The sequence below is a fragment of the Pongo pygmaeus genome, chromosome 6 (assembly GCF_028885625.2).
Source record: "Pongo pygmaeus isolate AG05252 chromosome 6, NHGRI_mPonPyg2-v2.0_pri, whole genome shotgun sequence".
NCBI lineage: Eukaryota > Metazoa > Chordata > Mammalia > Primates > Hominidae > Pongo > Pongo pygmaeus.
The window spans coordinates 26262367-26280485 of record NC_072379.2 but is presented as its reverse complement, the minus strand read 5'-3'; the positions used below and the strand labels follow the sequence as shown (position 1 = coordinate 26280485).

At 46.1% G+C, this 18119-nt stretch overlaps 2 pseudogenes; one reads left to right on the top strand and one right to left on the bottom strand.

Annotated features, from left to right (window-relative positions):
• The window catches only part of LOC129040635 (beta-glucuronidase-like), a 52188-nt pseudogene extending 42330 nt beyond the window's left edge, over positions 1-9858 (bottom strand).
• On the top strand, positions 1058-1939 carry LOC129040636 (ATP synthase subunit a-like; annotated as a pseudogene).
• Positions 9859-18119: the final 8261 nt, after the last annotated feature.

Below are 18119 nucleotides of genomic sequence, written 5' to 3'. Positions count from 1 at the left end.
ATTTATTTCCCTAACAGCAGTAACGCTAATAATTTTCATGATCTGAGAAGGCTTCGCTTCAAAACGAAAAGTTCTAACAATTGTGCAACCATCTACCAACTTAGAATGACTATATGGCTGTCCACCACCCTATCACACATTCGAAGAACCAACCTACATCAAGACCTAAGCGAAAAAGGAAGGAATCGAACCTCCAGAGACTGTTTCAAGTCAATCCCATAACCTCTATGACTTTCTCGATAAGATATTAATAAAATTATTTCATAACTTTGTCAAAGTTAAGTTATAGGTTAAGCCCTATATATCCTAATGGCCCATCCAGTTCAATTAGGTCTTCAAGACGCTTCATCCCGTACTATAGAAGAACTACTTACCTTCCATGACCACACTCTTATAATTATTTTTCTAATTAGTTTCCTGGTTCTATACATTATTTCTCTAATACAACAAAACTGATTCACACTAGCACTATAGATGCCCAAGAAATAAAGACTGTCTGAACTATCTTGCCTGCCATCATCTTAATCTTAATTGCCCTCCCATCCCTATGTATCCTGTACATAACAGATGAAATCAATAACCCTTCTCTCACCATTAAAACAATTGGACATCAATGGTATTGAAGCTATGAGTATATAGATTATGAAGAATTAAGCTTCGATTCTTATATACTTCCAACAGCCAACTTAAAACCAGAAGAACTTCAACTCCTCGAATTCAATAACCAAACAACCCTCTCAATAGAAATTCCCATGAACTATTCCCTCACTAGGGTTAAAAACAGACAGCAATCCCTGGACGCTTAAACCAATCTGCCTTAACCACTACACGACCAGGCCTCTACTATGGACAATGCTCAGAAATGTGTGGATCTAACCACAGCTTTATATCTACTGTTTTAGAATTAGTCCCATTAAAAACTTTCAAAACTTGGTCTATATCCACACTATAATCTCACTGTAAAGCTACCCCAGCGTTAACCTTTTAAAGACTTCTTCTGACAGAAATCACACCTCTCTACAGTGAATGCTTCAACAAGATATTTCCACATGACCTATTATTATCATATCAACAATCATAACTTTATTCTCGATTATTCAATTAAAACTATCAAATTTCATTTACCATACACCCTCTACACCAAAAATAATTGAAACACAAAAACATAACCTTTGAGAACTAAAATGAACAAAAATCTGTTCACCTAATTTACTGCCCCGACAATCCTAGGTTTACCCACAGCAGCACTAATCATCTTGTTTCCCACCACACTCCTTCCAACCTCCAACTATTTAATTAATATACTATCTGATTAATATTAATTATCTATCTAATTAGTATTATCTAATAACTATCGAATTAATATTAATATAATTAATATAAGATTGATTTCTATTCAACAATGACTAGTTCAACTTGTTCTAAAACAAATAATAATCACACATAATATTAAAGGACGAACCTGATCCCTTATACTAATATCCCTAATTCTCTTTATTGCCTTAATCAATCTCCCTGGGCTTCTACCCCGCTCATTTACACCAACTACCCGATTATCAATAAATCTCGGTATAGCAATCCCCTTATGAGCAGGCACAGTAATCACAGGTTCCACTTTAAAACTAAAAACTCCTTAGCTCTCTTCCTGCAAGGCACACCTATACCACTTACCCCTATACTAGTAATCATCAAAACCATTAGTCTACTTATTCAACCAATGGCACTAGTTGTACATTTAACAGCCAACATTACAGCCAGTCACTTACTCATACACTTAACTGGAGGAACCACACTGGTATTATCAACTATTAACCTTCCCACGGCTTCAATTACCCTTATTATTCTAATTCTATTGACCACTCTCGAATTCGCTGTGGCCCATATCCAAGCTTGTGTCTTTACGCTAGTAGTAAGCCTTTATTTATATGACAACACATAATGATTCACCAAACACACACCTCTCATTTAGTCAAACTCAGCCCTTGGCCGTTAACAGGGGCTCTCTCAGCTCTCCTAATAACATCTGGCCTAGCTATTATGATCTCACTTTAACTCTATTACTCTTTTAACCTTAGGCCTACTAAACAATACACTGACTATATATCAATGGTGACATGACATTATCTGAGAAAGTACATTTCAAGGCCACCATACAACAATTGTCCAAAAGGCCTCTGATATGGAATTTATTTATTATCTCAGAAGTATTTTTCTTTGCTGGATTCTTCTTGGCATTCTACCATTCCAGTCTAGCCCCAACTCCAGAACCAGGAGGACACTGACCCCCAACAGGCATTTCTCCCTCGACCCTCTGGAAGTACCCCTCTTGCATCAGGGGTTTCAATTACTTGAGCCCATCACAGCCTAATAGAAAATAATCAAAAACAAATAATTGAAGCAGTACTTATCACAATTACCTTCGGTATTTACTTCACCCTCCTACAAGTCTCAGAATACTTTGAGGCTCCCTTTGCTATTTCTGATGGAATTTATGGCTCAACATTCTTCACACCTACAGGCTTTCACAGACTTCACGTCATTATTGGATCAACATTCCTCACTATCTGTCTCCCCTGCCAATTAAAATATCACTTTACATCTAGCCATCACTTCGGCTTTGAAGCCGTGGCCTGATATTGACACTCTGTAGATGTAGTATGACTATTCTTGTATATTTCTATTTACTGATGAGGATCTTACTCTTTTAGTATAAAGAGTACTACTGACTTCCAATCAATTATTTTCGACAACATCTGAAAAAGAGTAATTAACCTAATACTAGCCCTAGTAATCAACACCCTATTAGCCTTATCACTAATAGTTATTACATTATGGCTCCCACAACTTAATATTTATATAGAAAAATCCAGCCCCTACAAATGCACATTTGACCCATTATCCTCTGCCCGCACTCCCTCCCCCATAAAATTTTTTCTAGTAGCTATCACATTCCTATTTGACTTAGAAATCGCCCTATTACCCTTGCCATGAGCTCTTCAAACAAGCAACCTGACACTAATAATCAGCACAGCCCTTATACTAGTTATCATTTTAGTCCTAGGGTTAACTTATGAATGAACTCAAAAAGGATTAGACTGAACTGAATTGGTAGATAGTTTAAGCCAAAATAAATGATTCTGACTCATTAGATTATAATTGAACATATTTACCAAATGCCCTCTATTTGTATCAATATCATATTAGCATATACCACATCACTTCTGGGGATATTAATCTATCGATCCCACCTGATAGCATCCCTAATATGCCTAGAAGAAATATTATTATCATTATTCATCATAAATACCCTTATAACTTTAAATATACATTTCACCCTAGCATTCATAATACCCATTACCCTCCTAGCATTTGCTGCCTGCAAAGCTGCAGTGGGCCTCGCCTTACTAGTTTCAATCTCCAACACGTATGGCCTAGATTATGTACATAACCTAAATTTACTTCAATGCTAAAAATTATTATTCCAACAATTATACTGCTATCGATAACATGACTCTAAAAACTCTATAATCTGAATCAATATGACTATTCACAGCCTAATCATCAGCTTCATTGCCTTATTATTTTTTAATCAATTCAATGACAATCTATTCAACTTCTCATTAACCTTCTCTTCTGATCGCTGACATCACCCCTTCTAATCTTAACAGCCTGATTACTACCTCTTATAATTATAGCAAGCCAGTACCACCTCTCCAATGAGTCACCTCTATGGAAAAAGCTCTATATTTCCATATTGATTTCCCTACAATTTTTTAAAATTATGGTATTCACAGTCACCGAACTAATTATATTTTATATACTCTTTGAAGCTACACTTATCCCTACCTTAATTATCATCACCCCCTGGGGTAACCAACCAGAATGCCTCAATGCAAGCTCGTATTTCTTATTTTATACACTAATGGGATCTCTCCCTCTACCTATTATACTTATTTATACTTGAAATACCTTAGGTTCACTGAACATAATAATAATATTTAACACCCAAGAACTATTAATTTTCTGATCCAATAACCTTGTATGATTAGCATGTATTATGGCTTTTAGAGTAAAAATACTCCTATACAGACTTCACCTACGACTTCCTAAAGCCCAAGTAGAAGCCCCTATTGCTGGCTCAATAGTACTTGCAGCAGTTCTTCTAAAACCAGGCGGCTACAGCATAATACGGTTTACCCTTATCCTCAGCCCCCTGACAGAATATATAGCCTACCCCTTCCACATGTTATCCTTATGAGGGATAGTTATGATAAGCTCTATTTGTCTACGACAAACTGATCTAAAATCACTTATTGCATATTCCTCTGAAAGTCATACAGCACTTGTTACTATGGCTATCCTCATTTAAACCCCCTGAAGCTTTACTGGTGCAATTACCCTCATAACTGCCCATGGACTTACTTTGTCCTTACTATTCTGCCTAGCAAATTCAAACCATGAGCGAATCCATAGCCGAATCACATTACTCTCTCGAGAGCTTCAAACACTACTCCCACTAATAGCCTTTTGATGACTTATAGCAAATCTTACTAACCTTGCCTTACCCTCCACCATTAATAGGAGAACACTTTGTAGTGGTGGCTTCATTCTCCTGATCAAACATCACCATATGCTTATAGGACGAATATATTAATCACAGACCTTTATTCCCTATACGTGCTTATCACAACACAACAAGGAACACTTACATATTACATTAACAGTATTAAACCTTCCTTTACACGAGAAAATATACTAATACTTATATACCTTTCACCTATTCTCCTATTAACCCTAAACCCTAAAATTAGTATAGGTTTTATACCCTGTAAATATAGTTTAATCAGAACACTAGATTGTGGGTCTACTAATGGAAGTCTGCAACTTCTTATTTACTGAGAAAGTATGCAAGAACTGCTAATTCATGCCCCCGTGCCTAACAACATGGCTTTCTCAAGTTTTAGAGAATAAGAGATATCCATTGGTCTCAGGAACCAAAAATATTGGTGCAACTCCAAATACAAGTAATAATCTTGTATTTTTCCATTACTATAATAACCTTAATCTCCTTAACCTTACCAATTATTAATACTTTAATAAACCCTCACAAGAACTCGTATCCATATTACATAAAAATATCTATCGCATGCACCTTCACCATGAGCCTCATTCCCACAATGCTTGACTATAGACCAAGAAGCCATCATCTCAAACTGACATTGAATAACAATCCAAACCCTTAATCTCTCAAGTCAGCTTCAAACTAGACTACTTCTCCATAAAATTTATCCCAGTAGCACTATTTGTCCCCTGATTTATTAGAGAATTCTCAATATGATATGTAAAATCAGATCCTAACATTAATCAATTTGGGAGACTGAAGTGGGGGGATTGCTGGAGCCAAGAGTTCAGGGCTGCAGTGAGCCACGATTTTGAGGCAGGGTAGGTAGGCAAGGAAGTGACCGTGTCCTTGGGACGTGCCAATCATGGTGCTGAGACACGTGACTTGTGAACAAGCAAGTACAGCTACTGTGCATGTCCACCAAGAGGATGACCCAGACCATGCTTAGAGTAACACCTCTTCCCAGCTCCTTAGGAATTCATCATGGAAGACTCCCAGAAAGGGAGTTTCCCCAGTAATAATCGGTGCTGTCTCATCCTTACGAGCAGCCTGCCCTGAATTCGCTCTCTCAGGGTGAACCGTGTTACTTTGCACTCTGTTTTTTTTTTTTTTTTTTTTTTTGAGACGGGGTCTCACTCTGTCACCCAGGCTGGAGCGCAGCTCACTGCAACCTCCAACTCCCGAGTTCAAGCAATACTCCCATCTCAACCTCCTGAGTAGCTGGTATTACAGGCACACACCACCACGCCAAGCTAATGTTGGCCGGGCTGGTTTGAACTCCTAAGCTCAAGTGATCCACCTGCCTCAGCCTCTAAAAGTGCTGGGATTACAGGCATGAGCCACTGTGTCCAGGCTACTCTGCACTTAACTTCCAAAATACTTTTCTCTTTGTAATAAATTGCTCTACGCTGCATCGCCTTTGCTGGAGGATTCTTGTTTAAGTTCTTATTTATTTATTTATTTATTTAGAGACAGGGTCTCACTATGTTGCCCAGGCGGGTCTCGAACTTTTGAGCTCAAGCGATCTGTCCACCTTGGCCTCCCAAGACAGACATTAACCACCACACCCAGCCTAAACTCTTTTAGACTTGGAACTGCAGCCCCAAAACAGCTGTCAATAATCTCGCCACTGTACTCCAGCATGGGTGACAGTGCAAGGCCTCATCTCAGAAAAAGGTATATTTAAAAAAAGAAAAAAACTTTAAAAATCCTTACACTCTGGGATGCTGAGGCGTGTGCATCACCTCAGGTCAGGAGTTCAAGTCCAGCCAGGCTAACATGGTGAAATCCTGTCTCTAATTAAAAAAATACAAAAATTAACTGGGCATGGTGGCAGGTGCCTGTAATCCCAGCTACTCAGGAGGCTGACGCAGGAGAATCCTTGGAAACCAGGAGGTGGAGGTTGCAGTGAGCCAAGATTGTACCACTGCCCTCCAGCCTGGTCAACAGTGAGACTCCATCTCAAAAAAAAAAAAAAAAAAAAGACAGATTCTCCCTCTGTTGCCCAGACCAGAGCGCAGTGGCGTAGTCATAGCTCACTGCACCCTTGACCTCCCAGGCTCAAGTGATTCTCCTGCCTCAGCAGCTGGGACTACTGGCACACATCACCATGCCTGACTAATTTTTTAATTTTTTGTGGTGATGGTCTCGCTATGCTGCCCAGGCTGGTCTTGAACTCCTAACCTCAAGTGATCCTCCTACCAGGGCCTCCTTGCAAAGAGCTGAGAGGACAGGCATGAGCCACTGCACCTGTTCCCCCAAAGCTGCCTGTTCCTTGAGCACGATGTGTAGCAAGGGGAGCTGGAGTGAGACCAGCACCGTGGGGAAGGGACAGGACAGCCACTCTGAGCTGTGTGACATTAGGCCAAACTCCTCTTCTCCAAGAAAGGTCAACCACACGGGTGATTTCAGGAGCCCGTGTCCGCTCAGACAGGCTGGATTTTAGCTTTGTAGGTGGATGGGAACCTGTGAGGGTTTAGAGATGCTGGGAGCACCTTTTTCCTGGGAGAGCTTTCCAAACAGGGAACAAACAGAGCCACTCTGGGTCCCGCGGAGGGAGGATCCTACCAGAAGCCCTCACCACTGTCCTGCTCCACGCCGGTGGTGACAGTGATGTCGTCGATGTAGGTGGTGGGTGTTGTGTACAGCACAGACCACTGCAGTCTCACATAGTTAAAGAAGTCAGTCTGTGTTCTGGACAAGCAATCGTTGGGAGACCTAGGGTGGCAGGACTGTGGTTCGCTGGGCCCTTGCCCTGGGTCCATTGACTTCAGCTCACAGGCCTCCCCAGCCTCCCCAGATCCAGGGCCTCCATTCTGCGAAGGCCACCCTGTCCCTAGCAGGAAGACCACAGGGTGGGATGGGAAGGTGGGTGCGTGCGGTGGAGACAGGATGGTACCCACTTGGAGGTGTCGGTCATGTAGCAGATGGTCCCTAGTGGCAGGGACCCCCTCCTCTTGGGGGTGAGCATATTATTGATGGTGATTAGTGACGTGGAGGCAAGAGGGCAGGGGCCCCACCTGGACCAAGCTGCTGCTGTCAGCCCCTCATGCTCTAGCGTGTTGACACCATTCACCCACTGCAGACACAGGAGATATGGGGAAGGGGTGGCAGGTCAGGGCATGAGGAGAGGCCCTGCTATTGGGCACTCCCTCACATAACCTGCAGCATGGGGTTCAGGGGCCTGCCAGGCAGATGGGAAGAATGGCATCCCAATGGGGTAGATCAGGCCACCTATCCCCCTACACAGGACATAGCCCCCAGGGCAGGGCAGAGCAGGGACCCCCACCATCCCACCCCAGAAGACAGGCCGTGGGTGGCTGCTGGGGGTCCCATGCTGGTCGGCAGCCATGTCCACCCACCCACCCTGCCTGCTCCTGGCTGCACTGACCACGATGGTATAGGAGTGGGCACTGCCAATCCTCAGCACCACTCTTGTGCGCAGGTCCTGGGTCCATTTCTCCGGCAGGGTCACCTCCCATTCGTACAACACCCAGCTAACAAAACGCCGCAGGCGCCAGTCCTGGTCAATGTCGTTGAAGCTGGAGGGAACCAGCACGTCCAGGGTGGGGCCCGACTGCGGAGAGAGGGTCCAGGCTCAGTTCCTAGGTCCCCAAAAAGATCTGGGGCCAGTGTGCTGCACAGCTGTGCCCCCCAGGCCTAGCGCAAGTCCTAACATATAGCAGGAACCCTTGGCGGAACATACAGATAACTTGCTGACGACAGGTCAACTGCCTGGGCGGTTTGTGCACCTGAGCCAGTGGGGCCAGGAGTTTCTCCTCGGGAGTGGATAAGGCGCAATATCTCCCGAGACAGATGACCTACTGCCTGTCACAGGGAGGAAGGCTGGTTGGGGGGATGGGGGAGCTTTGCTTAGGACACTGTGAGTGGGGCGCAAGCTAGCACACAGCCCTCTCCTCTTCCTCCTGTACTGAATGCCGCGAAGTCAGAAAACAAGGATGTAGAATAGGCAAACGCAGCCCAGACCTCACCTGGTCCCATTTCTCTACTGACCACATCCAAGTCAGAAGAGGAACAGGGGTGGTGTCCTTGGCCTGATGCCATATCCTGTCCTCTATCTGAACCTTGAAAACCAAGGGACCTTCCTGCCTCGGCAGAGCTGACCTCAGAACATCTAAACTGTCCCCTCCTCCTGATCCCCAGGCCTGGCTCTCTGCAGCACATGCCGTTCTGGCCAGACGAGTGTCTGGGTGGCTCATGCCTGTAATCAGCGCTTTGGGAGGTCAACGTGGGAGGATGGCTTGAGGCCAGGAATTCGAGACCAGCCTGGGCAACGCAGTGAGACCTATATCTTAAAAAAAGAAAAAAAAATTTCTTTTTTTTTTTTTTCTCACTCTATCACCCAGGCTGAAGTGCAGTCCAGTGGCTCTGTGATCTCGGCTCATTGCAACCTCCGCCTCCCGGGTTCAAGTACTTCTCCTGCCTCTGACTCCCGAGTAGCTGGGATTACAGGTGTGTACCACCATGCCCAGCAAATTTTCGTATTTTTAATAGAGACGGGCTTTCACCAGTCTGGTCTCGAACTCCTGGCCTCAAGTGATCCACTTGTCTCAGCCTCCCAAAGTGCTGGGATTACAGGCGTGAGCCACCAAGCCTGGTCAACGTTTGTTTGTTTTTTTTAATAGCCAGGCATGGTGGCCCCAGCTAAATTGCAAGGCTGGGGCGGGAGAATCCCTTGAGCTCAGAAGTTAGTACTGCACCATTCTGCTCCAGCTTGGGCGACGGGGCCAAACCCAGTCTCAAAACAATTTTTAAAATTAAAAATAAACATTAAAAAGAAAGACACTGCCCGGGCTCACCCTTCGCCTCGGGAGGGAGTTCAGCAGGAGCGCTTCCTTCTTCTCCCGCCTCGGCCCTCCCCAGTTCCCCCGGTCTCCCCGTCCCCCAAGCCTGCGCCCCCAAGCCGATTGACCTTTAACCTCCTCTAGGGCGCCAGCTCCGGGGCGCCCAGGGGAAGGAGCCTGCAGGGGACCGGGGCTCCCCCCTCCCACCGCCGGGATTCCGGGCGCCTCCCGGCCCTGTCCCGCAGCTCCCGCAGCTCCCGCAGCGGCCGCGGGTACCACTGCTCCTCGAAGCCCTGGCGTCGGTTGTCCAAGTCGGCGCGGAAGCTCCAGAGGCAGTCCAGCTCCTTGGACTCCTGCGACGGGCTCTCCCGGGGATACAGCATACAGCCCTGCAGCGCAAGCGCGCAGCCACCGCCATGGCCGCATCACACTTTCCGCTCCACCGCTCGGCTGCTGTCTGCGGGGCTAAGAGCAGCGCGGGAGGAGCCCAGCGCACGGGTCGCGTGAGGCGCCTGAGACCGTCCGCGCCATCTTTGCTGAGGGCGAGTGCCAGGCCTGGAGGGGCGGGCGTGGCCCCGCACTGCCCAGTGGGGCCTGCGGCTGGAACCCTGGGCTAGGCCTTTGGGGAGGCGGGACGCTCACCCTCAGCCCCCGCCAAGAAGGGCGAGGTTGGCTCCCCACCCCAACACAGGCTGGATGATCCAGGGACGCAGGCCAGGACAGAACCCCTGAGATCGTGGTATCTCCGTTTCTTCAAGGAGCACCTCCTCTTGCTTTCCACAGCAGGAATTCGAGGCCCAGCGAAGCCTCTTCCATTCCTGTCGGATGCAGCCTCTTGCATGGATGCACGTCCATTTGGATGGGGCCATAGCCTTGAGCCTGGGCCTCTGGGGCCCTGACCCTAACCAAGGGGCCAGGAGCTCCCTCTTGGGGTTGCAGGCACATGAATATGCAAGGAGAGAGGCCAAGTGGCTCACGCCTGTAATCCCAACACTTTGGGAGGCTGAGGTGGGCGGATCACCTGACGTCAGGAGTTGGAGATCAGGCTGGCCCACGTGGTGATACACCCGTCTCTACTGAAAATACAAAAAATTAACTGGGCGTGGTGGTGCACGCCTGTAATCCTAGCTGCTCGGGAGGCTGAGGCAGGAGAATCGTCTGAACCCTGGAGGGGGAAGTTGCAATGAGCCGAGATCATCCCACTGCACTCCAGCCTGGGCAACAGAGTTAGACTGTCTCAAAAAAAAAAAAAAAAAAAAAAAAAGAACAAAAAACAGAAAAATAAACGCTACATACCTGTCACCCAGTTTGCCTGCTAGGAAATTCCTTGTGAGCACCAAGAACTTTACTGAACTCTTAAGTTATCCCTCTGGTCACCTAAGACAAATGCGTATTTGATTGCTTCCTCTGCTGGAAAAATTCAGATTCCCTGAACTAGACAAAGGCAAAAGTGACGGCTGGGGGCAGTGGCTCACGCCTGAAATCCCAGCACTTTGGGAGGCGAGGCAGGTGGATCATCTGAGGTCAGGAGTTCACGACTGGCCCGACCAACATAGTGAAACCCCGAGCAAAATTTTTTTTTTTTTTTTTTTGAGACGGAGTCTTGCTCTCTCACCCAGGCTGGGTGCAGTGGTGCGACCTCCACACACTGCAACCTCTGCCTCACGAGTTCAAGCAATTCTCCTGCCTTAGCCTCCCAAGTAGCTGGGATTATAGGCATAGGCCACTACTGCCCGGCTAATTTTTGCACTTTTAGTAGAGACGGGGTTTTGCCATGTTGGCCACGCTGGTCTCGAACTCCTGACCTCAGGTGATCCGCCTGCTTCAGCCTCCAAAAGTGCTAGGATTACAGGCGTGAGCCACCACGCCCAGTGAAATCCCATTTCTACTAAAAATACAAAAATTAGCCGGGTGTGGTGGCAGGCACCCATAATCCCAGCTACTCGGGAGGCTGAGGCAGGAGTATGGCTTGAACCTGGGAGGCAGAGGCTTGCAGTGAGCTGAGATTGCGCCATTGCACTCCAGCCTGGGCAACAAGACTGAAACTGTCTCAAAAAAGAAAAGAAATGGCCTAAGTGAGTATTCTTCTACCCTTCCCCCAGATGTACATTGTGTATTTGGCAAAAGTCTGATTAAAGGCTGGCATGGTGGCTCATGCCTGTAATTCCACCACTTTGGAAGCCTGAGGCAGGTGGATCACCTTAGGTCATAAGTTCGAGACCAGCCTGGCCAAGATGGTGAAACCCCATCTCTACTAAAAATACAAAAATTAGCTGGGCAAGGTGTCAGTGGCCTGTAATCCCAGCTACTTGGGAGGCTGAGGCAAGAGAATCACTTGAACCCAGGAGTCCGAGGTTGCAGTAAGCCGAAATGGCGCCATTGCAATCCAGCCTGGGCAATATGAGCAAAACTCCTCCTCCAAAAAAAAAAAAAACAAAAAAAACAAACAAACAAAAAAAAGAAAGGCTGATCGAAGACTTAAAAGAATGTGACCGTTTGTCTCTTATCTACCCACGCCTTTTTAAAATGTCTTCTTCCTTCCCCAATATCTGTCTTTTCTCCTTTAAATATTGAACCCCTCCAAGTAATCTTTGGAGAAAGACACAGACCTGCCTCCCAGGCATGCATCCTTAATGTTGGCAAAATAAACTTTTTTTTAAGATGGAGTCTCACTTACTCTGTCACCCAGACTGGAGTGCAGTGGTGTGATCTTGCCTCACTGCAATCTCGCCTCCCAGGATAAAGCAGTTCTCCTGCCTCAGCCTCCTGAGTAGCTGGGATGACGGCTAATTTTTGTATTTTTTGTAGAGACAGGGTTTCACAACGTTGGCCAGGCCAGTCTCAAACTCCTGGCCTCAAGTGATCCACCTGCCTCAGCCTCCCAGTGCTGGAATTACAGGCATGAGCCATAGCGCCCAGGCCCAAATAAATTGTCTAAATTGATCAAGACCTGTCTCAGATACTTTTTGGTTTATACCTTCTGCTATGATTGGAAGCTTCCTGAGGCCTCACCAGAAACAAATGCCAACACTATGCTTCCTGTACAGCCTGCAGAACCGTGAGCAAATACATCTCTTTCCTTTATAAATTACCCAATTCCAGGTATTCTTTGAGTGCAATAAAAAAGGACTAATACAAAGAGACTCAAGATTTCCCTTTATTTGGCCAGGCACAGTGGCTCACGCCTGCAATCCCAGCACTTTGGAAGGCCGAGGCAGGCAGATTGCGTGAGGCCAGGAGTTCGAGACCATGGCTAAACCCTCTCTCTACTAAAAATACAAAAATACTAAATACCAAAATACAAAAATTAAGGATGGGCACGGGTAATCTCAGCACTTTGGGAGGCCAAGCTGGGGGGATCACTTAAAGACAGGAATTTGAGACCAACCTGGGAAACATGGTGAGATCCCATCTCTACAAAAAATAAAATTAAGGCCAGGCACGGTGGGTCACGCCTGTAATCCCAGCACTTTGGGAGGCCGAGACAGGCAGATCACAAGGTCAGGAGTTCGAGACCAGCCTGATCAATATGGTGAAACCCCGTCTCTACTAAAAATACAAAAAATTAGCCGGACATAGTGGCGTGTACCTGTAATCCCAGCTACTCGGGAGGCTGAGAGAGGAGAATCGCTTGAACCCAGGAGGCAGAGGTTGCAGTGAGCCAAGATTGCGCCACTGCACTCCAGCCTGGGCCACAAAGGTGACTCTGTCTCAAGAAAAAAAAAAAAAAAGAAAAGAAAAAAGAAAAAGAAGTGGGCAGCCTGGTAGGAAGATGGGGCAGCCCTGAAAGGCTTGGTGAATGCACCAGCCTGAAGCTAACACTCTACAGATCTGGGATGCTGCCCTCCAAGGTGTGGTACACACTGACAACTCGTGTCCCTGGTAGCTGGATCACACAGACGCAGAATCAAAGAGAGTAGAAATAGAAAAGTAGAGAACAGGAGTGGTGGCTCATGCCTGGAATCCCAGCATTTTGGGAGGCCGAGGTGTGCATATCACTTGAGGCCACGAGTTCAACACTAGCCTAGACAACATAGTGAAACCCCATCTCTACTAAAAATACAGAATTAGGGGGCATGGTGGTGCGTGCCTGGAGTCTCACCTACTTGGGAGTCTGAGGCACTAGAATTGCTTGAACCCAGGAGGTGGAAGTTTGCAGTGAGCCGAGATTGTGCCACTGCACTCCAACCTGGGTGACAGAGCAAGACTGTCTCCAAGAAAAAAAAAAAAAAAACTGGAAAGGGGTCCTCTGAGCATCTCTTCTTGTGAACCATTTTCAGAGTTTTGGTCTCCTGCTCAGGCTGGAGTGTAGTGGCACAATCATAGCTCACTATAACCTTGAACTCCTGGGTTCAAGTAATCCTCCTGCCATGCCTGGCTAATTTTTAAAAACACTTATTTTAGAAATGGGGTCTCACTATATTACTCAGTCTGGTCTCAAACTTCTGGGCTCAAACAGTTTTTGTTTTTTTTTTTTTTTGAGATGGAGTCTTGCTCTGTCACCCAGGCTGGAACGCAATGGCTTGATCTCTGCTCACTGCAACCCCTGCCTCCTAGGTTCAAGCGATTATCCTGCCTCAGCCTCCTGAGTAGCTGGGATTACAGGCACGTGCCACAACGCCCAGCTAATTTTTGTATTCTTAGTAGAGACAAAGCTTCACTATGTTGATCAGGATGGTCTCGAACTCCTGACCTCAGGTGATCCACCTGCCTTGGCCTCCCAAAGTGCTGAAATTACAGGCGTGAGCCACCACGCCCAGTCCTCAAATGATCTTTCTACCTCAGTCTCCCAAGTAGCTGGGACTCCAAGCATGTGCCACCACACCTGGCTAAGTTTTGTAATGTGTTCCCAGTCTTTATAACATTAGGGTCTGATGGACTTAGAGGTCCCAGTTCCCAGGATCATGGTAAGCAGAATACTTTCTTTTTGTTTTTTTAATTACCTTTTTTTTTTTTTTTTTGCCAGGTGTAGTGGCTCACATCTGTAATCTCAGCACTTTGGGAGGACAAGGCGGGCAGATTGCTTGAGCTCAGGAATTCTAAACCAACCTAGGCAACACAGCAAAACCCTATCTCTACAAAAAATACAAAAATTAGCCAGGCATGGTGGCACATACCTGTAGTCCCAGCTACTCAGGAGGCTGATGTGGGAGGATCGCTTGAGCATGAGAGGTTGAGGCTGCAGTGAGCTGTCATCACACTATTGCATGCAGCCTGGAGGACACAGAAAGACCTTGTCTCAAAAAAAAAAAAATGTGGGTAGTAGAGGAGAAATAACGTTTGAAGGCCGAGTGGAGTGGCTCACACCCGTAATCCCAGCACTTTGGGAGGCTGAGGCAGGCAGATCACCTGAGGTCAGGAGTTTGAGACCAGCCTGGCCAACATGGCGAAACCCTGTCTCTACTAAAAATAGAAAAAATTAGCCAGGTGTGGTGGCATGCACCTAATCCTGGCTACTGGGGAGGCTGAAGCAGGGGAATTGCTTGAACCCCAGAGGCAGAGGTTGCCGTGAACTGAGACTGCACCACTGCACTCTAGCCTGGGTGACAGAGCAAGACTCTGTCTCAAAAAAAGAAAAGAAAAGAAAAGAAAAAGAGAAAAGAGAAATAACGTTTGATATGTATGGACCGAGAAGCTAATGTGTGTAAAGTAATTCCAGTCATCAGAGAAGTGCAATTATAAGCATATAATTCCATTCTTGTTGATACCTAGTTATAATGTAGCATCACTCCTAACAGAATGGCCTCAATCATTTGGTATATGCATTTTTTTTGTTTGCTTGTTTTAGAGACAGGGATGTGCTCTGGCACCCAGGCTGGAGTGCAGTGGCATGATCTTAGCTCACCACAGCCTCCAACTCCTGGACTCAAGCAACCCTCCTGCCACAGCCTCCTGAGTAGTTAGACACAGGTGTGTGCCACCACACCTGTCTAACTTTTTAAAAATAGAGTTTGCATTTTTATGAGAATTATATGCACTAGAAGTTATTACAATTGTTGTGTTTATGAACAATGATAATATCTTTTCATGAAGTCACAGCCCAGTGTATCAGTTCGCGTTTTTTTTTTTGTTTGTTCGTTTTGTTTTGTTTTGTTTTGTTTTTTTGAGACGGGGTCCCACTTTTTCTCCCAGGCTGGAGTGCAATCGCACGATCTCGGCTCACTGCAACCTCCGCCTCCTGGGTTCAAGTGATTCTCCTGTCTCAGCCTCCTGAGTAGCTGGGATTACAGGCATGAGCCACTGCGCGCAGCCTTCAGTTCACATCTTAGCACACCAGGAAGGCTATGTGGTTCCACAGCAAACAGACTAAAGAAACAAATGCTTCAGTAATAAAACTCCCACATATATTCATCAATATATCAATGTGTGTTGAGAAAGAATAATTTGATTACATAATTATGTAGTTTAGTACCAATGTAGCAGCTTTTTGAGACAGGGTCTCACTCTGTTGCCCAGGCTGTAGTGCACTGGTATCATCAAAGCTCACTGCAGCCTTGACCTCCTGGGCTCAAGTGACTCTCCTCCATCAGCCACCAGAGTAGCTGGGACCACAAGTGCACACCATCATGCTCGGCTAATTTTTGTATTTTCAGTAGAGACCGTGTTTCACCATGTTGGCCAGGCTGGTCTTGAACTCCTGACCTCAAGTGAACCACCCGCTTCAGCCTCCCAAAGTGCTGGGATTACAGGCATGAACCACCACACCTGACCTATTTTTTTGTTTTTGTTTTTTGGAGACAGGATCTCACCCTGTGCCCTGACTGGAGTACAGTGGCACCATCATGTCTCACTGCAGCCTCAACCTTCTAGGCTCAAGTGATCCTCCCATCTCAGCCTCCCAGGTAGCTGGGACCACAAGCATGCACCACCACACCCTGCTCATTTTTAGATTTTTTGGTGACATTTTGGAGTCTCACTACATTGTTCAGGCTGGTCTGTCTCAAACTCCTTGGCTCTGGTCTCAAATGCCTTGGCTCAAAAAGCCAGGCGTGGTGGTGCATGCCTGTTATCCTAGCTATTCGGGAGGCTGAGGCAGGAGAATTGCTTGAACCCAGGAGGTGGAGGTTGCAGTCAGCCGAGATTGTGCCACTGCACTCCACCCTGGGGAACAAGAGCAAAACTCCATCTCAAAAAACAAAACAAACAAACAAAATAAATAAATAAAAATAAAAAAATTAGCCAGGCGTGGTGGCAGGCACCTGTAATCCCAGCTACTTGGGAGGCTGTGGCAGGAGAATTGCTTGAACCTGGGAGGTGGAGGTCGCAGTGAGCTGAGATCATACCACTGCACTCCAGCCTGGACGACAGAGCAAGATTCCATCTCAAAAAATTAAAAGAAAAAAAGAGTGAGAATTACTAAGTGCCACAAGAATGACACCAAGTCATTCATGAGGGATCTGCGCCTATGACCTAAGGACCTCCCACCAGGCCCCACCTCCAACACTGAGAACAAATTTCAACACAACACTTGGCTGGGACAAACAAACCATAACCAAGCCACAGGACAGGGACTATTATTATTCCCATTTCTCAAATGTGGAAACTGAGACACATGAAGGTTCAGTAACTTTTCTGACACCACAGAGCTGGTAAGATGCAGAACTGGGAATTTGACCTAATCAATCTGTTTCCAAGTGTTTATGCAGTCATTCTAAATCACTCTGTCATACTAACTCGAAAAGACTTTTCTTCTACTAATGCTATCCTAATGCTATTCCCTCCCCCATCTCCCCACCCCACAACAGGCCCTGGTGTGTGATGCTCTCCGCCCTGTGTCCAAGTGTTCTCATTGTTCAATTCCCACCTATGAGTGAGAACATGCAGTGTTTGGTATTCTGTCCTTGTGATAGTTTGCTCAGAATAATGGTTTCCAGCTTCATCCATGTCGCTACAAAGGACATGAATTCATCCTTTTTTACGGCTGCATAGTATTCCATGGTGTATATGTGTCACCATTAGGAGAAATACCTAATGTAAATGACGAGTTAGTGGGTGCAGCAAACCAATATGGCAGGCACATGTATACATATGTAACGAACCTGCACGTTGTGCACATGTACCCTAGAACTTAAAGTATAATAAATAAATAAATAATAAAAAGACAAGACTTTTCTTGAGATAGTGTCATGCTCTGTCACCCAGGCTGGATCACAGTTCACTGTAGCCTTAACCACCTGGGCTCAGGTGATTCTCCTGCCTTAGCCTCCTAAGTAGCTGGGACTAAAAGCACATGCCATCACTCCCAGCTAATTTTTTTTTTTTTTTTTTTGAGACAGAGTCTCGCTCTGTTGCCCAAGCTGGAGTGTATTGGCACAATCTCAGCTCACTGCAACCTCCGCCTCCCAAATTCAAGCGATTTTCCTGCCTCAGCTTCCTGAATAGCTGGGATTACAGGTACGCGCCACCACGCCTGGCTGATTTTTGTATTTTTAGTAGAGATGGGGTTTCACCATGTTGGCCAGGCTGGTCTCAAACTCCTGAGCTCAGGTGACCTGCCTGCCTTGTTTTAAAACAATATGTTTTAAAAATTATCTGGATATAGGGCCAGGTGCGGTGGCTCATGCCTGTAATCCTAGCACTTCAGGAGGCCGACGCGGGTGGACTACAGATGTGTGCCACCATGCCCGGCTAATTTTTTGTATTTTTGGTAGAGACAGGGTTTCACTGAGTTAGCCAGCATGGTCTCAATCTCC